The sequence below is a fragment of the Pomacea canaliculata genome, linkage group LG13 (genome assembly GCF_003073045.1).
Source record: "Pomacea canaliculata isolate SZHN2017 linkage group LG13, ASM307304v1, whole genome shotgun sequence".
Taxonomy (NCBI): Eukaryota; Metazoa; Mollusca; class Gastropoda; order Architaenioglossa; family Ampullariidae; genus Pomacea; species Pomacea canaliculata.
Window position 1 is genome coordinate 22,342,837 of NC_037602.1, and position 21,215 is coordinate 22,364,051.

Sequence of the window (21,215 nt, forward strand, 5' to 3'; positions counted from 1 at the left end):
TAAGAACAAGAATGCGAAATAGGCAACATACGAGAGACAGAAAAAGAAACAAACAGCGCAAGAAAGACGGAAAGATAAACAATAGTACTGATGATGAATAAAGGTGTTAGGAGTAATGATTAATGAAGAGGTGGGTATAACGCATTCTATAGTGGGTAGGTGGCGGGTATGGAAAGGGAGAGAGTTCCAATGTTTGGCTGCACAACAACTAAACATCCTGTGTCCACATGTTGTTGTTGTGGTGACAGGAAGAGTAAGGAGACGATCATCACACGAGGAGCGGAGTTGTGTAGTTGAGATGTAAGGGAAGAGCAGTCCACAGAAATAATCAGGGCAGGTGTCAGCAACACAAATTACAACACAACACGGACAGTTTGACACGAGTGAATTCGAAAACGGATGGGAAGCCAGTCGACAAAACGAAGTAGCGGAGTGACGTGGTCCCTTCTCTAGCTCTCAGCACCAGACGTGCAGCAGACTTCTGTACTTTCTAGGTACCCAGCAAGCAAGGAGTGTGTGAAGAAGGTATACAGGACAGCCAGCAAGCAAGGAGAAAGAACAAAGGCACAGACAATTAAGAGTGTTGGTAGCGCGCGTAGACAGAATGTGGCCCTAATCCTGGGTAGCTCATAAAAGACAGACAGAAGGACAGACAAATGTAACTTATTTATCAAGGTTCATGTCTGCAGTGACAGTGAATCTCAGATTCCTGACCGATGATGCAAAGGTGATGTTGCTTTCGCCCACCTTGACGTGATTTAGCTGACAAACGAGCGATGGGTGATTTCTTCTTCTCGAGCACAGGAGGGCTTCTATTTTTATCATCGTTGAGTTTAAGTTTGTTTGTTTGTTACCACCCAGCCCTTGAGGCCTTGACATCGCTGACACAGACTTCTATGACGCTGGTAGCAGAGTGAGATTCAGCAGGTGGAGTGGAGCAGTACAGTTGTGTGTCATCAGCATGTGATTGATGACAAACGTTGTGAGAGTGGATGCAGGATGAAATGATTTGTATTCAGAATGAACAGAACGGGGCCGAGTACTGGGCCACAAGAAAGTGGAGCAGGGCGAGATGTTTGACCAACAACAAACACAGTCTGCGACCTTTCAGTGAGGTAGGGGTTGAATCAGGTCCAGAAATCCCATAGAGGGTGTGTAGTCTATGAAGGAGCAGAGAGTGGTCCATGGTGTCAAATTCAGCAGACAGGTCCAGTAGAGTTGATGCAGAAACATCATCGCTGTCAATGGCAGATAAAATGTTGGTGGTCACTTTAATTAGTCTAGTCTCGGTGCTGAGAAAAGGTCATCACGTGATAACTAGGACTAGGGCTCTGGTGTTGGTGCCGCACCTGCTCCTTCCACGAGTGTTACGTGGGTGCATGGAGTAATAGGGAGCAGAAAAAGAGACTTGTACACATTCAAAATACAGACAAACCCAGGACGTGATGTGAGTACTGAAACATTTGTGCAAAATGAAACTGACATCAATTTCTAGGAGAGAGATGTTTAAAATCTTTTGCTTTTGACGTTTAGCGATGCCGAATGACCGATCGTTTATAGAAGTCCGTCACTGAATCAAGCAAAGTGATTCAGTCGTTTTGACTACTCAGGTTTCATTCTTTATTTCCGCACTACACAGTAAGCACAGTTACAAGATGTAATAAAATATATAAGTTTATGAACATGTACTGTATAGTTTAATATGCACACAAACCTTTCCAGATGATGACAAAATGTCACATGATTTGGGTTTTTAAAAGAATGGTTGTAAATAAGCAAAAAGTAGACATGGACAGAAAAGCAAGAAGCAGGATTTTAAACTGGACATCATTACCAACTAATTCAAAGTAGTATGTTTGCAATAATTAACAAGTTGACACATTTATATTTGAAGGCATTATAATCAACCACTTTGAATGCAAAATAAAAGTGTTACAATAATAATAAAATTTAATTTTGCTACTATTACCTTGTTTTTCTTCTAATGTTGATGTCAATATTAAGATTTATGCATCAGTCAGTCCATAAGTAATGCTTTAGCATATCACGAATAAATATTTAGTGTTTTCATGCACAGTGTGATCACCACGATTTTATTTTTCAGTGCAGGTCTCCAGAGATGGGAGCCAATTTCCAAAAATTGGGTGCACAAGATTTGCAACATAGTACAGTGGAGCAGAAAGAGGGATATCACAATATGGTAAACAGTGTAAAATGCAAATGATGTCAACTGCTGCATTTTTTTCTACCAGCAAATGACAATTGAGCTGATTTCACAATGAGGAATAAATATGCTGTTAGTTTAAATTGTAAATTTATGCTTTGTATCATGTACGAGAATACTGTACTACTCTGATTGCTTACAACCCACACAACATGGATTGCCAGCCAAACAAATGCACATAGAATAAACCTGGGCCCCCTCGCTCATGTGATACATCATCACATTAAGTCAAATGAGAATTAAGAAACATCAAGGGTTTTGCCACATGTTTCTGTAAAATACATACAGGTTTCATTGTTTTCATTTAACTTCTACTGTTCATGCTGTTATATAAGTGACTTAGTACCCAGATTATGACCCTAGAGTTGTCGGTAAAGCACTGTACCAGTGTACATTCATTATTACTCAATAAATCTTAGTTGTCCTTAATGTATAAGGTGAATGTCCATGAAAAATTTGTTGTTTGCACATGCACTTAAAAGGGACACTGACAACACCTACACTTGCAAATGAATATTTGCCTTACGTTTACATATTTATATATAAGCACACACACATACACACACCATCCCCTTACATGTACACATGCAGGCACCCTCACAAAAAAATGTTAATACCATATAATTATGAACCCTTATGCTTCATATTGAGATGGGTGTAGGTGCTAACATAAAGAACATATGGCTATTCAGATTGTTTATACCAGTGCATAGCTCCTCACAGTGTTACATTGTCCCAGTGTGCAGTGACTATTGTTATTAATAATCTATTTAACTGTAAAAAATTTGATGACCAGTGTAAAAATGATTTACCACATTACTATATTCACAATCCAAATGCTTATAAATTCCAGCCATTATTAACTTTAAAGAAATCAAAAGACCCTCAGCATATTAGCGAAAGTTGTGAAGATATTACTAAGGATGGTGAACTATAGATACTGTTGTACTAAGGCTTTTATTGCGTGTGCACATTACTTTCAAACATGACTGTCCACTAAAGGATTTTATTATAATTAGAAGTCAATGGTTTCTTACCCTTTTTATGTGGAAAGTCTTCTTTGTTGTAATATAACATTACATTGGACCATGTGTGCAATTTTTAAATTCATGAATACAATGTATACACCTTTCATATTATACCAATTGAAATGTTTTTGTTGTTTACGGTCAGTTTGTGTCCTACACTTGTACGTGATACAAAAAACATCATTTCACTTCCATTTCTTTATTGAATAAACTCACACATCACATTGTGCTTAAATTTCCAAGTAAATCTATGTACACAGGGCAGTCCTATGCAAACAGAAGATCCATCTGAAACAATGAACCACTATGTTAACAAAACCATACCCACATCACATAAGGAAATTGTCTGACATAAATGTAGTAGAAGTACATACACCACTTACACTATTGTATTAATGAAAACAAAAAAGAAAATTTATTTACATCCGCACGTGTGTGTGTGTGTGTGTGGTCATATTATTATAGCGTATGGCAACCCACACTGGAAATTCAGCACTGCATAAGCAACATGCTATAACCCACAAACAATTAAAAGTGCTTATGCAGCAAATCATTCAACTGGGAAACACAAAGAAAAGAAATGAAAAAGACAACACTTCACAAGTGTACTACTCCTGAAACTTTTTGTGCAAAAAATCTTATTATGTCTACCTTTCTTTGGGGAGGAAAACATAATAGAATCAAGAAATCAATAGTGTGTAAACCCTATGGGCTTAAAATGTGTGACATTTACTCCTTTCTATCAACAATGAAACCCAGCTAGTTAAAAAGAATCGAGCAAGACAACACCACAGCAAAGATTCTCCTGACTATTCATTCCATACTTAAAACCATAACAAACATTTTGGGCCAAGTATGCAAATAGTATTATGCAGAGTTCAAAATCCCTTTTGGGAAGATGGGGCTAAGCAATATTAAAAAATATTTAATTTTTTTTTCAAAAACTTCTGAAGAGTTTATGTTAGATTATGTTATTTATGCCAATGGGTTAATGAGAATATTATCCAAGCTAGAGACCTTGTAAGTGTAACAAGAGACCTTACATCCTTTCAAGAGTTTCAAAGAAAACATCCAACATATTAGGTAATAAATGACAGAACGATAACATTCTGTCCTTTTTGTCAATGAAGAATATATTGTCGCCTACAAGACAGACACAAAATACTTATAGGAAGACGTTTATCTGTTGGATGAAAGTCTATCTATCTATCTATTCCTCTTCGTGCATCAGGTTGCACATAAGGCCTCAACCAGAGTCCGCCACCGATGTCGATCGGCTGAAACCCGCTCTAGGTGACCCCATGTCCAGCCTTTTCCTTTCATCTCCCTTTCCACTGTCCTTCTCCAAGTTTCCTTTGGGCGGCCTCGTTTTCTTCGGCCGTCTGGAGTCCATCGTAGGGCGACTCTGGAGAGGTCTTTTGTCTGCTGGCGGAGCACATGTCCAATCCATCGCCAACGCCTTTGTTGAACCTGCGTGGTGATGGACTCGGTTTCAGTTCTTCGGTGGAGTTCTTCGTTGCTGATGGTATTTGGCCAAAAGATGTTAAGTATGCGCCTTAGGCATCTGTTTTGGAAGACGTCAAGCTTGTTACTGATGGTTTTGGTCATCTTCCATGATTCTGATCCGTAAAGGAGGGTGCTGATCACATTTGACTTGAAGATTCTCAGCTTGATCTTCTGGCTGATGTTTTTTGCCTTCCATGTGCTCCTGAGTGAGGCGAAGGCCTGGCTGGCTTTCGCCAGTCGGGCTCGAATCTCCACCTCCGCATCCCCGGTGTTTGACATTTTGGACCCAAGATAGGTGAAACTGTCAACTTCCTCAATCTCTTCTCCATTTAGTTTGATGCTGTCTTGGACTCTGGCGTTCACTCTCATACTTTTCGTTTTCTTTGTGCTGACCTTCAAGCCAAGGTTTCCAGCTGTTTCTGAGAAGGCCTTTGTTTTTTCATGCATGTCTTGGTGGCGGTGTGACAGCAGGGCAATGTCATCAGCAAAGTCCAAGTCTTCCAGCGTTGTTGTTGCTGTCATAGTCATGGTCCATCTGATCCCTCTCCTCTCACTGTCGGTGGAAGTCTTCATGATCCAGTCCATGGCCAGGATGAAGAGGAACGGCGACAGAATGCAGCCCTGCTTCACCCGGTACTGACGTTGAAGGGGTCTGTGAGCTCCGTGTCACAGACAACCTGGATTTGAAATCGCTGTACAGCATTGCAATGACCTGAACAAGTTTTGCAGGGACTCCGTAATGCCTCAGGATCTTCCATAAGGACTCGCGGTGGATGCTGTCAAAAGCCTTCTCCAGGTCGATGAAATTGATGTACAGCGGTGTGTTCCATTCATTGCTCTGCTCCAGAATCTGTCGCAGAATGAAGATGTGTTCGGAGCAGGATCGCCCAGGACGAAATCCTGCTTGCTGTGGTCGGAGGTCTTTCTCAAGAGTTGCCGTCAGTCTTGACAAAACAATCTTGCTGAAGACCTTGCTGGTGAGGGAAAGAAGTGTTATGCCCCTCCAATTATTGCAGTCTCCAAGATCTCCTTTCTTGGGTAACTTGAAGATGAGCCCTGTCTTCCAAGCAACAGGGAGCTGCCCTGATTCCCAAACTTGCTTGAAGATTTCAGTCAGCTTGGGAGCTGTCACATTTATATCTGCTTTCAAACATCTCTGCTGTTATTCCATCTGCCCCTGGTGCTTTGCCGCTCTTCATTGTCTTGACTGCTGCTGTCACTTCTTCCAGGCTTGGTGGGTCTGTGCAGATGTCAAGGTCTATAGCTGCTGGCTGGATGTCTGCAAGCTGAGGGGCTCTGGTCTGTTCAGAACCGACTCAAAATGTTCCTTCCAGCGCTGTAGTTTTTTCTGCCTCTCCCTCGATGACATTACCGTTCACGTCTTTCACTGGCACATCACTGTTCTTAAACCCGTTGTTTAGCTGTTTGTTTATCTTGTACAGTGTCTTCAGGTCATTTTTACTTGCTGCATTTTCTGCTTCATCTGCCAGTTTCTCTATGTGGTCTCTTTTGTCGGTTCTTGCCATCCTCTTTACCTCTTTGTTTAGTTTTGCATATCTTTGTCTGAGTTGTTCTTTCAGGCGTTCAGATCTGGTGCTGTTGATTCTTTGTTTGGCTGACTTTCTCTCTTCTATCTTCTTCCATGTCTCTTCTCTGATCCACTGTTCTTTCTTTTTCCGTTGGAAGCCCAGTATTTTCTCTCCTGATTCCTGTAAGACTCGATTGAAGTCGTCTAAGGTCATCTCTTGTTGGTCTCCTAGTGCTTGGAACCTGTTCTTTACTTCCATAGCAAAGGCCCTTTCGATGACTGGATTTTTCAGTTTGCCAGAGTCCACTCTCTGCTGACGTGCCTGTTTTCCTCGTGATCGACGTAGCTTCAGGGAAACTGTGGCTATCACAAGAGTGTGGTCACTGGCAACGTCTGCTCCTCTGTAGGCTCTAACATCTTGAAGTGAGCTCCTCCATTTTCGGTTGATGATGACATGGTCTATCTGGTTCTTTGTGCTCCCATCTGGTGATGTCCATGTTGCCTTGTGGATGTCTTTGTGTGGGAAGAGTGTGCCACCAATCAGTAGGTTGTTTTCTTCACAAAAGTCTGCCAGTCTCTCTCCGTTGTCATTGATGGTTCCTATTTCATGTTTGCCCATGACATGCTCCCTGCAGGTGTTGTCACTTCCCACCTTGGCATTGAGATCGCCGACGATGAGCAACATGTCATGGGCTGGAACGCTCTCTGAGGCTGCTTGGAGCTGATCGTAAAAAGCATCCTTGTCTTCTGCCTCAGAGTCATTTGTTGGTGCATAGCAGGCTAGCACTGTCAGCTTGGTGTATTTTGAATGGAATCTTGCTCTCAAAAGCCTAGGTCCATAAGGCTTCCATTCCAGCAGTGCCTTTTCCGTTTTCTTGTTGAGGAGTAGAGCTACTCCTTCAGAGTGCTGAGCGTCTGATCTTCCTGAGAACAAGATGGTATGTCCTGACGCTAGTCTCCTCTTTCCCGTGCCGGTCCATCTGACCTCACTGACTCCCAGGATGTCCAAGTTGTAGTTGTCAAACTCTTTGACTAGTTGGAGCATCCTGCCAGTCTGGTACAAGGTCTGGACGTTCCAGCACCCCACCTCAACTTTTGCCTCGGCTTCAGTAAATCCACTGTCGGGGCGCCAGCTCCCTTTCGGGTTTGGCTGTCGTCCGTCATTAGTCCAGTCACCTGGTGTGCTTCATTACCTCCGCCATCTGTGACGAGTTCTCTGGTTTTAGTTTCTGTAACATACTTTTTTTTAACATGGTGGGGTTGTTAGCCCTACCACAACCTAATTTACCTCTAGGTGAGGTGTCCACCTTAGTCGCCTCTTACGACATGCCTGGCTGGATGGCAGGGACCCTATTCTTACAATGCTCGCTAGGCAAGCATACCCCGGGGTCCCACAGGGGTTGGATGAAAGTAATACACACAAATTATAACAATGAAATGGTTTTCTGCTCACAATGCATAGAATAATTTTTTAACAACTGTGTTTCGTTGCCATGAGGACATGTAACTTATGTCCTAACAAATTTATCTGATTAAGTTTTTTCTCCCTCCCCAACAATGTGCAAGCGATCCTAATACAGTGGAACCTCGGTTAGCGAACGCCTCGGATAGCGAATATTTCGGTTAACGAACAAAAATTTCGTCAAAAATTTGTCTCGGATAGCGAACAAAATTTCGGATAACGAACAGCCACGTTGACCACACGTGACCGACCAGCATGTCATCATTCGCGCTTGAGACACAGTTATGATCGGTCGTTCCTTATCTATGCGCATCCTTCTTATTTAGTGATTGTTGTGTTTTATTTTAATAAGATAATCCACAATAATGGCTCCAAAGAAGATTAAGAGCAATTAATAGTAGTGAGGTAATGCCAAGGAAGCGGCCAACAAATGAATTGAAAAAGGAAATGATTTCAAAGTATGAAGGTGGCATGCGTCTGTCGGATATGTGATGTCGTATTACCGAAGAATTTTACAAAAAAGGCAGAAGGAACAAACACTGGACAAATTTTTTCCTTTAACCTCAAAGCTACAGAAAAGGGAAGTCTCCCCGATTTTACAATGTCACGTGTTCATGGAGGGGGAATCAAAGCAGTAATTCCACCCCTACCTCCCCACACCTGCTTCCAACCAAGCCGTCAAAACGGCAAGTTTTCTGATGTTTAAATGTTTTCGTTAATGTTTTTATGTTTATTTAACTCCATTTATATTGCATTGTAACTGTTCTCATTAAAACAAATACCTATATCTATATAGCCTGTAACTTTCAAATATTAGCGAGTCAACAGGGGCTGGGAACCAATTAAATCTATTTCCTTTATTTCTTATGGAAAAAATTGTTTCGGATAACGAACATTTCGGATAACGAACAGCTTTCCAGAACGGATCAAGTTCGTTAACCGAGGTTCCACTGTACCACTGTGTCAGTAACATTTGATGTCGTGCAATGAAAAAGCAATGATGAAATATTAGACTTCCTATATGCTTGGTTCATTAAGAACTGACATGTAATAATATTTCTTATAGTATAATTGTGACAGATTAAATCATAAATAGAATACTTGCCTTCCAGCACATAGTGCTTTGCTTGATGCCTTATGCCGCTTATGGTATTCTCACTTCTATTCGCACCAACCCAGAATTTTTTTGTAGCGATGAAAGTGCGTAATCTTTCCATCTGTGCGCGCAACTGAGCCATTTTACCTTCGTCCATCGCTAAAACTAGATTATAGTTAACCAGAATTTAACGATGGTTAGCAACAAACAAAAAATGCTTAGATCAGTATCGCAATTCGCAAAGTTCAAACATCCGAATAAGCCAACACCGTCAGTGCGCACTCTGAGAAGGCAATTCGTGGGCTCAGGCCATTGGCGGAAATGACCCGTCAGTGGTAAACATGACCTGTTGACCCCTCTGCGCCTACGCACTGTGAGAAGGCAATTCCTGGGCTCAGGCAATTCGTGAGCTCATGACACCGGCAAAGACCACACTGTTGCAGAGAACGTGACCAAACCTGCTGCCAGACTAATGACAGAACTCATGCTTGGTGAAAAGGCGACAAATGCCATCAACAAAGTCCCTCTTTCAAACGATACCGTGAAACGTGGAATAACAGCCATGGCTGACAGTGTGGAGTGTCAGCTGCTATCAAGACATGTCAAAGTCAGTACTTGGCGCTTCAGCTTGATGAGTCTACTGACAGCCAACGAAGCAAACCTTTTGGCATGTGTCAGGTAGGAATTCTTAGGCGCTGTTCATGATGACTTTCCCTTCTGCAAGTCTGTACCGACCAATACAACTGGAGAGGACATTTTCAAGATTCTGAACAATTACATTGTGAGTAACAAAGTTGACTGGACGCCATGTGTCGGTGTCAGCACTGATGGTGCTGCGTCAATGACGGGAAAGATCAAAGGCTTGACTGCACGCATCCAAACAGTTGTTCAACTGGCAGCAGCAACGCACTGTTGCATTCATCGAGAACAGCTCGCAACAACAAAAATGTCCGTCGATCTTAAAAGAGTAATGGAGGAATGAATAAAAATTATAAACTTCATCAAAGGGCGCCCTTTGAACGCGCGGATTTTTAAAGCTTTATGTGAAGAGATGGTAAGTGAACACACCAAGATTCTTTTTCATACAGAAGTTCGTTGCTTGTCGCGTGGAAGAGTGATCACTCGTCTGTTTGAACTGCGCGAGGAGGTTCACATTTGTTTGCGAGAGTGTAATCATCAAGCTTTCTACTGGTGGGAGTGCTTGCATGACTTTCATGGCTTGGTCAGTTGGCGTAGCTGGCGGACATTGTTAGCAGTGTGAATGGGCAGACATGTCACAATCGGTCAAGTTCAAAGCAAAGTAAAGGCTATGTGTATAACATTGGGGCTGTGGTGTCATCACCTGGATCGTTGAGAATTTGACTCGTTCCCAACCCTCAGTGATTTTCTTGTGACTTCACCGCAGGAAATTGATGAGCAGATTGTTGCGAACTTTAAATCACACCTACGTGGTCTGCGTGAGCAATTCAGAATTTATTTTGCAGAGCCCGGCACAAAATCTGAATGGATCAGAAATCCATTTGAAAAGATGAGTGCAGCTGAAGAGGTCAGTACAAAACTTTCTTCAAGGGATGTTGATAGTCTTGTGGAACTTGCTTTGGATGGTTTGCTGAAAGTGTTGTTTGCTGAGAAATGTTTGACAGACTTTTGGCTTCATGTACGATCTGAGTACCGAGGACTTGCTGACATCGCTGTGAAGCATCTACTGCCATTGCCAACAACGTACTACTGCGAGATTCGATGTTCAACTCTCGTGGGACTAAAAACAAGCAAGAGAAGTCGGTTGAACGTGGAATCTGACATGAGACTGAAACTTTCCAACATTGATCCAGATATTACCACCCTAATATCTCGTCAAAAACAACTGCATTCCTCGCATTAACATTTTAATTACAAAGAACGAGGTACGTAGTTTTATGTCAACTTATTACTATGCTACTGTCGCAAAGGGACATTTAGTTTTGAATTGTGATGAAACAAATGCGGCAATTTAAATTTGAAATTCATAGTACAGACTGATTTTAGGCCTTTGTGGTCCGCCATATTTTTACTTCATAAAGTGGTCCGCGGTCCGAAAATACAGTGATACCTCGGTTCTCGAACATAATTCGTTCCGGGAGGACGGTCGAGAACCAAATTGTTCGAGAACCGAAGCAATGAAACCCATAGGAAATAATGGAAACTGGATTAATTCGTTCCAAGCCCAGAAAATGCCTATTTACTGGCCTAATTTGTATATAATATGTAGAAAAACATGAGTCTCAACAAGAAATAGAAATAAAAGTGTATTTATTAAACAAAAAAACAAAAAAAAATGTACTGTACAGTACAGTACAGTAAATTGTGTTTCATTTACTGTACCTGTACCAAACTTTATGGCAGGAGGGAATGAATGTGGAGGGAGGGAAGGGGGATGGTTATTGTCACTGATGACGCAAGCAAGGCGCGCTGGGCAGAATGAACGCCATTCGGCTCAACTCGGCTCAACTCGGACGTTCGGATGTTCGAGTTCCAAATATTTGTTCGAATTCCAAGACAAAATTTCTCGAATTTCTGATCGAATACCGATTTGGTCGAAAGTCAAGGCGTTCGAGAACCGAGGTATCACTGTACTTTGAGAACCACTGCTCTTTCAATAAAAAAAAAAGGTGAAACTTGTTATTTTTTATATCTCTTGAATGTGTGTCATTCCATCTCCAGTAAAATTCTCTGTTTTGGAAGCCACACATCGCTAACCCCAAATTAATAATTGTATCATTCTCATAATATTTTATAGGTACTCATACTAGCACAGATCATGCTCTCACAGAATTGCTAACAAGTGTTGTAACGAGCAGGTTTCCGACAGGGTTTATTCACGCTTGATAATCTTTTCACTCTACACATCTACACTCTACACCAGTGGTTCTCAAAGTATTTCGGACCGCGGACCACTTTACTTAAGTAAAAAATATGGCGGACCACCAAGGCCTAAAAATCACTCTGTACTATGAATTTCAAATTTAAATTGCCGCATTTGTTTCAGTACAATAAAAACTAAATGTACTTCTGTGACAGCAGTATTGAAATATGTTGACATAAAACTACTACCTCGTTATTTGTAATTAATTGTTAATGCGAGGAATGCATCACTTTAACGATAGCAGTGTTAAAAGTGATCAGACTGTCAGGTTGGAATGAGCTTGGACACCACTCACATAAAACTGAGTTCTGTCACGCTTCCATTCCTTACACGTTAAGGTCACAAGGCTTTCTTTCTCTGTCTTCTTCGTCTCGAAAGAGACTAGTTACTTGGGTACACTCCATTCATTCTGTCATGCGATAGTCGATCACTACTGCTGCTTACTACATCGCCTCCGTGTGGGAAATGCGCTATATAAATATTTCATATTCTTGATTTGCTGACTTCTTATCCGGGTTTTCAACCTATCCAGCCAATATCTTAGCTAGAAGAACTCCTTGACGAGTTTTCCTTCATCATCAGCTAGTGGCATGGATAATTTCCTTTTGATTGAGAGGCAGCAACGAGCATTTGTCAACGCCACTTTTTCTGATATCGCAACGTGCACTGGCTCAAACACCAAGGGTGATTTTTATCCCTATGCTTGTTTATCATATAAACCAACAGCTGTGGCAGTAAGTCACGGAGGGTCAAGAGGTCTTGTTAACCCTCGGATGAGCACTGCACTGCTCTATTTCCTAAGGGTTAGTTTAAGCGCCTAAACCTAAATTTCGTAGTGCAATGACAATTTCCTAGAAACTTAATGTGAAGACAAAGGACCAAAGAGATTGAATTGATTTGGCCACAATTCTCACAAGTCCCATAAGTGCATCCATGCGACAAGGAGGTGAATAATTGTCCTACTTTTAAATATCTGATCTTCGATAAGAGGCTTTGGCTGGGATCCAACTCAAGCTGTCGTAAAAAAGGCTCATCAGTGCCTCTTCCTGTCTCCGGAAACTGGTCTTTCTGTCTCCCAGAGATTTCGTCAGCTACTTTGTAATATCGTGACTTCCCATCGTATTGCTTGACTGTGTTTACTTTAATGCGTCATGACAATAAATTACTGACTGAGACATACATAAAGAATTTCTTACGAGAAAATTGTTCTTGTAATAGTTACATACTTCATCTCGATATTTTTTTCGGTCAACATTGTGTTGGGCGGACGACGATTTCAGGAGAACACACACAGTGCACCACCATCATCTCCAGACAAAACCTGCAATCATAATCAGATAGCAGTCTGTCATAGAATTCCTGGTCGAGTACTAGCGATGATGATAGGTTACTGCCCAAGAAATGTTATATATATATATAAAAGAGAATATGTCCGTTTTGCACATTTTGTTAGTCAATGAAGGACAGGGACATGGTTAGAAAGGTAATGTACAAATATTTCTTTCTGTTTGTAGCAGGAAGACCAGGCATTCACATCCCAGAGAGAGAGAGTAAAAGGACTTCGTTTTCGCATTGTAACGGACCAGGACTATGTTATTTATTTGTTTTCTGCCCTCGTATTCATATCCATGTTTTTCTTCTTGTTCTAAGCGCTAAAAGCGCGCTGCTGTTAGAGTGTGAAACGCGCTAGTTACCATTTTCTTTTTTTTCTGTTGTTGTTGTTGTTGTTGTTGTTGTTGTGTGTTGAAGAAGACTGCAGACAAAGATCAGTAACCGGACCAGAAATTGCTCGGCTTAAGGCTGAAATGGATATTTGCCAAAATGAAAGAGATCAATTGATATGTAAACAATCAGGGTGACCGTTGGTGATTTTAAAGAAAAGGTTCGTGAATTTGAATTTGGTCATAAGAAACAGTCTGACGAACCTACAGAAAGCCGAGCAGAAATCAGAGTCTTGAAGAACGCGAGGTAAGACTAAATTAAGATCTTGAGAATACTACACAAGACTGAAATCTCTGGAGGGAACACCGAGGCAGAGAAAGTGGCTCATTTGGAAAGTAAATTTAACTTATACATCATGTCCGCTGCGTGTTAGGAATTTGAAGAAAACGCTGGAAGTAGAGAAATACCCAGTTGCTGAAATTGGATCGGACAACAAGGACAAAAGACAAAAACTATGAGAGTTCAAGAAAAGGAGACAGTTACACTATCTGAATTTTGTGGGAAACTTAAGGCAGTCGAGAAAAAAAACGTGTAAAATTTTTTTTAAAAGTGAAGTTGAGAGAAAGTGTAAAACTCGTATATGTTATGCTATGTAGTGTATACATCCGGGACGCCTAACTTCCCACTGAAGGGGAAAAACTTCGCTTTGGTTGTGCTTGCTGCTGTGAACTTGCTGATATCGCAACAAATTGTACTTTGTGTAACTCATGTTACTGCAATAATGCTTACAACAGTTTAAAATGAGGTGTTAGTTATTATCTAAAACGTTAAGAGCATGCTCATTATGGGCGTGAGTATGTGCTGTACTAATCACTCATCGTTTTATCATCATCATCATCATCATCAATCATCCCTCATCATCCATCATTCCTCACACAACCATTTAACGGACAACTGCGTAGTAGAGGGGGGCAAGAGGGGATGGGGGAAGGTTGACATCCGGTGTTGACGGTTTGTTTTTAGAAAATGCTTGCGACGCAATTCAGCGAAGACCACGTGCGGGCCAGGCAGTGCTGACACCTGGTCTAGAGGGACTGGGGTGGTTATATTTAAGCCCGACCATAAGTGGCCAGGGGGCGCTGATAGTAATTGGTGGATTTTGTGTTTTAATTTACCCGACTCGACGATCTCTGTGGACGTAATAATATGTATGTGTTACGGGAGAAGTACTTTTGGGTTGTACTATCTCTGTGGAGTGATACTGTGTATGTATTACGGAGAAGTACTTTGTGGTTTTACTATCTCTGTGGACGTAATAATATGTATGTATTCGGGGATCTACTTTGTAGTAGTACCATCTCTGTGGACGTGATACTGTGGCTGTATTACGGGAGATGACTAGTGCAATATGATTACTACTGTGGATGTACATCGTGTTTCTTTAGTCCTTATCGCCGTGGGAGCTCTGTGGTGAGAGCAACCGGCCGTGCAAATTCTTGGGGGCCAAGAAACTGCACACCGACGTGGGCGAGCAGGAGCAGTGGACTCGGAGTAAGGAGGGGGCTACCCTGCCCTTCCTTACGCGGACGTACCACCACTCCAGGGAGGTGCCTGGTCAGCTGAAACTAACCGCCGGAGGAGGGATGGTTTTCCCTCTTAGTTTATCCCAGCTGCATATTGTTCTACCCCCGCCTGACAGTAACTTATCGGTATGGTAGAAACACTCTTTTATCATTTATTGAACTGTAGAAGAAAGGATTTAAGTGGACTAAAAGAAACCGGGACTGGAGAGCTGCAGGGACTAAACGGTTATTAACATGTGAACTTTGATGGTGTGTTATTATGGCAATTCTTCATTTGATGCCGTGTGGATTCCGGCTGAGTGACATGTTAAACTTTGATGGTGTGTTATTATTGTAACTCTTTAAATTGGTGCCGTGTGGATTCCGGCAGTGACTTGGTAAACTTTGATGGTGTGAACGTGATAAGTGTTATTATTATTGACTGTGGATTACTGTGCATACTTTTGTCTTCTTGTAAACTTGTGTTTGGTTCTAATAATTATTGGTGCCTCTAAGGAGGGAACACCCACCTTAAGCGATCTTATATTGGTTTTTGGAAAGAATGCGCATGTCTGCGGATGGTCCGTGACAAACCATCTTCTAGGAGCTAGAGTTTTTATCATTATCATACATTACCATAAATTTACACAGTAACTTTCATTTGAAAACTAACATTGAATTCACTGTAAAGTCATATTTTTTGTGCATGAAATATATTAAAAAAGGATAACTTTAGTAATTTTCATGCGAGCTGCTTATTTACCACTAAATGCTTTATGTGGATCTTCACATCAAACCAGACGACTACTTTATTGAAATGTAGCTGACTCTCATCAACGTTGGATCTAAATACACGATCATGCCAACTGAGACAACCAGCCATTCAGAAAGCTTAAACAGGCCATGTAATATTTCTTTGGCTGCTAACTGGTTTTATACCTTTTGGGTGTGTTATCGTCACGGTAGCTTTATATATTCTATTCAACTGTGGGATTTTTGTGAATAAAATCACTTTTTCTTTAATATTTGATTTGAGTTCTAATTTCTTTGTACATTAACAAATTAAAACTATGAATTACTATTTTTTTGTTTTGTACCAGTTAACAAATTAAAACTATGAATTACTTTTTTTTTCTTTTTGTACCAGCTAACAAATTAAAGCTGTGAATTACTAATTTGATGATGATGATGATGATGATGATGATGATGATGAGATGATGATGATGATGAATGTAGTTTTGTAGCGCGCTAGTATCCCATCACAAAGATATCGCTCAATGCCGCGGTGATCCCAGCAGCCACAAACTGCAGGTCAAATGAAACTTCAAATAAGTTTAAACAAGTGAGTCTTAAGATTTTTCTTGAAAGATGCAATATTATCAGACTCCTTGGTCGAGAGGGGAAACGAGTTCCACAAAAGGGGGCTACATTGGAGAAGGATCTAAATCCCGCAGTCTTCTTGTTAGTATTATCTGACTGAACATCGGTCGTTCAAGTCTGAAGTGGGCTGCTGAACGAAGGTTCCGTTGAGGTTGGTAAGCGAATGAGTTCTTGTAGATAGACAGGCGCAAGGTCGTGAAGACAGCCATATGTTAAGGTTAACAATTTGTGGACAATTCTTTTCTCCACAGGAAGCCAATGTAGGTCACGAAGTACAGGAGAAATGTGGTCAGATTTTGAAATCCCCAGAGATTATGTTGGCATAGTCTAATTTAAACCGATTTTGTGTTTATGCATCAGCTAACAAATTAAACTGTGAATTACTAATTTTTGTTTATGTACCAGCTAACAAATTAAAACTGAATTACTAATTTTGTTTATGTAGCAACTAACAAATTAAACTGTGAATTACTAACGTTTCCTTTTGGTCTACAAGGCGCTGACGTAAGAAGGCAGAATGGCCGACGTTGCAATTACCAAATCAAGACGTTCATCGCTCTGAAATAATAAATCTAAGAACGAAGGCGATGGGTGCTGCAAGCTAAGAAAGTCTAGTAACACAAAATACTTGCCTTCATTGAGATGCTTACGATGACGGCGAAATTTTCATAAAGTTGTCACAGTTGGACTTCGTTCTTGGCGAACTGAATACACATCTCGTCTATGTAGTGGCGCTGTGAGCCGGTCGTCTGTTGAAATACCGATATTAATGGCTCTACTCGTACCCAAGATAATAAAAATAGAATAAATGTTCTGCAGACGATCTACTACTATACATTTGTATAAATTCTATAGATAGATTGGACCTTTAAACTGATTTATTCAAATCTTTGAACAAAACTCACAATATTATAACTTCAGTGATGTGAACAGTTTAAGCTGATCTGTTTCTAAGACCAGGTGACAGAAGAGTCATTTAAAGAACGATAAGCGTATTCTATTCTGGAATAACAATAATATGATGATTATTTTTTTTCCTCTGTGTTTTCTGTATTTGATTTATCTTTGTTTCGTACGGTTGTTGATTCTTGTATAGCTCATATGATATTTGTTTTCCTGTCCCTCGCATGTTGTCATGTTTCGTTTTGTTCTTAAGAGCTAAGAGCTTGCTCCTTAGGAGTGTGAGTATGCGCTTTACAATTTAGCATTTATGATTATTATTATTATTAATTTGTCAGCGCATACTCACATTCCTTACGTGGCATGCTCTCAGCGCTTAAGAAAAGGACACCACACAAGAGAAGAGCTAGATTAAATGATATTGCAAAAGGAAGGGTGTGACAGATAGACTGACTGACAGCTGTAATTTGGCTATCATAATAGACAGACTGACAGACAGCTGGGACTTGTATGATCGCGTGTTGCTTGCTGGGGCGGCATATCCGGTCGTTTGATGTGACGCCCTGGTGGCGTGGGAAGGGCGGAAGGTTCCCTCCCTTGAGTTAGACCGGCCCCTTTGTATTGGAAGTCTGGGATCGGACCGGCAGTCAGATAGACGAGCTTTGGTACGGAAAGGCGTTGGTGTACTAGAGAGGCTGTGTGCTTTTTCCTGGGATGAGATGTGTCCTCGCAGAGGTTTTTTTTTTTTTCTCCGGCGTTTTCTGCGGGTGGCAGAGCTGGTATATCACGAGCCGATTGGGTGAGTACAGAAAACTTCCTGTCGCCGTTTTCCAAGCTAGTGGCTGGCCAGCCGGTGTGCAAGTGTGCGAGGTCTTTGTATAGATGTATATGGGGTGGGGACGGGCTTATGTGTTGAGTCTGTATTATGGGGGATTTTTATCATCAACCATCGAGTATGTTACCAACTTGACTCTGTGAGTATATATCCAGGTTACGTCAAGTACCAACACAGATTGTGACACTGTGAGGAAGGGGCCGTTGGCGTGTAGACGCTGGAGGGACTTCTGCGCGTGAATCGTCGCAAGGCAGAAGACGCGCTACTCAAAATTCGGACTCGTGGAAGTATTTCAAGAAGGGACGCCCGTTATTATCGTATGAATGCTCGCTTGTCACCACTGCAGTGAGCGGCTCGGGGTTCAGATCTCCTCTCGGGATACTCTTTGTATGTGACATCTGCTCGTAGGGCTGGCCGTGGGGGTTTTCTCCGGGTACTCCGGGTACTCCGGCTTCCTCCTCCCTTTCCCCCCCCCCCCTCGCCATAGTGCGAAATCTCCGCAAGGTGGAAGCATTTTCCTACTAAACAGCAACGCATTGCAAGAAAAAAATTTAACTACACGGCGTCTGTTTGAATGTCTTGATAATTCGTAACTCGAATGTTGGTAAGTAGGGTGGGTCTGTGGTGTGTGTGTGTGTGTGTGTATACACCTTAAATAGTCTGTAACATTGGATTTGAAATTCACTCCATGTTCCGACTTTTATGGTTAACGAAGAACTAAAAGTAAAAATAAAAATCACTTTTCTATACTTGATTTTATTTTACATGCAAGTCCTGGTTAAGTTTATGACACTATTTTTAAGTTGTTACAGGATACTAATGGTAACATACTGGAGGTTGATGATGTCACGATCTGTGTTGGTACTTGACATGACCTGGATATATACTCACAGTGTTAAGTGTGTGGCATGAAGTGTCCATAAATGTAGTTGACAAGATAACTGCTCATCTGGTTCTAGTGCCTGTAAAAAGTCGACACGTGACAGAGTGTCAGTGAAACCTGACGGCCGTGCGGTTGGACAAAGTCTTTCAGTTTACGGCAAAATGTATATATTGCTGTCAATTGTATTTGTAGACAAGTCGTTTGATTGTTTGATTGTTTGATTGTATGTATGCATTTGAATGTATTTTAATGTTCAACTTTCTTTATCGTACGTTAAATCACACGTTGTTGAGTTTTGTGTTCCGGGAACAGCAGGGGTGGAGGCTGGTGAGCCGCGGAGTGTAAACAGTGATCTGCGTGTGGTTATTGTAATATGGTTCCCTGCAAATGTATGTGGAGGTGGGTAGCAGGAGTTAAGCCCTCACTATCGCCCACGGGCCCAGTTCACCGGGACCAGTGTTCACGTTGAGTCAAACGCACAAAGACGTATGTCAGTTTAAAATAGAGTTATTTACATTGCTTACACATGCAATTAAACCAAATTCCACCCTACTCTACCCATACCCTACACAGCCTATATTCAGTTGACCATTGATTACCCCTCGACTTTGTGGGACTCTGCTAGCGGTGATTCTATGAGGCCTCTTATATGAGTTCAAAGGACAGCTATCAATGCTACTTGAGCCAAAACCACACTACAATGACTTCTCGTCTCGAGGGGTCCTGTTACTAATAGTCAGATTAAGGTATAACAAAAGTATCTCGTCTATAAAATACTAAGAGGCTAAATGTCCCCTAGACGTTCTACACTGTTTTCTACCTAAGTAATAAGAATTAAGTTGCTTCAAAACACAACTAATACTCCCATACCAAGAATCAACTCACACAAAACGAGTCTGAAATATTCAGGTACCATCTTATGAACAGCCTTCCTTCACACCTCCAGCAAACGGAATCCAGTCTACAGTGACCAAACTTTCCAGTTTATACAGTTGTTCGAGCGTTAACTCGATCTGTCGTCTACAACAGTTGAAACAAATGTGCTTTTGAACAAGTATGGTATATTGAAGGTAGTAAGGTAGGTAAATCCAAGCTTTTTTGTTTGTTTGTGCAAATTTTAAGTGCATAGAAGCAAAACACAGGTGTATTATGATTTAAGACAGGCACATGCAGGTAAGAGTTTTTGTAAAATAAATATAAATATATGAACTGGGTCACAACATCTGAAATAGTGTGCACAATATTAAAGTACATTCAGAACCCTCTCAGAAAACACCTGCAGGCACTGGACTTGTTGACTATTTATATTGACAGTTTGTGCTACGTTACCCGCTGTTGTGTCCGTCTCACGTTGCGTGCTCGATACCAAGCATGGGGTGGAAGGGGATGCGGGGTAGCACTGTCAGCGGTACACGTGCCCTTAACAAGCTCCACTACAAATATAAACGGTACACGGACGTTCGCCGCCGGACGTTTCGGAGCCGGACGTTTTGCCGACGGACGTTTTGCCGACCGGACGTTTTCGGCGTCGGACATTTTGCCGACCGGTGTTTTGCGCGGACTCGGCGCGGGGCACTTCATTTCGCATTTCACACGGGACTTTAGCGAAGTCAAGTGTGTGACGCCCTTAGCTCACACATTTCTCTCGCCATTGTATCAATGTATCAGTGAACTCTCTCACCACTCATGTGAACCGTTAGCTCACACATTTCTCTCGTGTATCAATGTTTTTCTCAAAGCTGCGCATAATCTGTAACATCAAAGTGAACTGTCTGTGAAGTCTGTGTGTAAAATTTGTTTGAAGGAAAGAATTATTGTGTAATCTAGTAGTTACTTTCATTCTTTGAGAAGTAAGTAATCTCTCTCTCTCTCTGACATAATGCGGCGAAACGTCCGGCGGCGAAACGCCGGTCGGCAAAACGTCCGACTCCGAAACGTCCGGCGCGAAACGTCCGTCGGCAAAACGTCCGCACACGATATAAACAGTCCGCAGTAGGAGAGAATAAAAGCAGCATGTTCATCTAGCTTGTTCAACGCCTAACGCATGTGTTCCAAAACTGTAAACTCATGTATTGGTGAAAATGGTACTACAACAACTTGTGTACGATCATCACAAGTTACTGCGCTTTCATTTTCCTTTCCTTTGCAGTCTGAAATAGTGCGACTGGCATTTCCCACCGCATTCACCCAACATATACAACGTCGTCCCACGCCTTCCTTTTATCCCGATTAGTCAATCCAGTTTTG

General features: G+C 41.6%; 1 protein-coding gene across 1 annotated transcript in view; it reads right to left on the reverse strand.

Moving 5' to 3' along the window:
* LOC112553602 overlaps positions 1-21,215 on the reverse strand; it is a 66,175-nt gene that overhangs the window by 39,690 nt on the left and 5,270 nt on the right. The gene's annotated exons all lie outside the window — the stretch shown is intronic.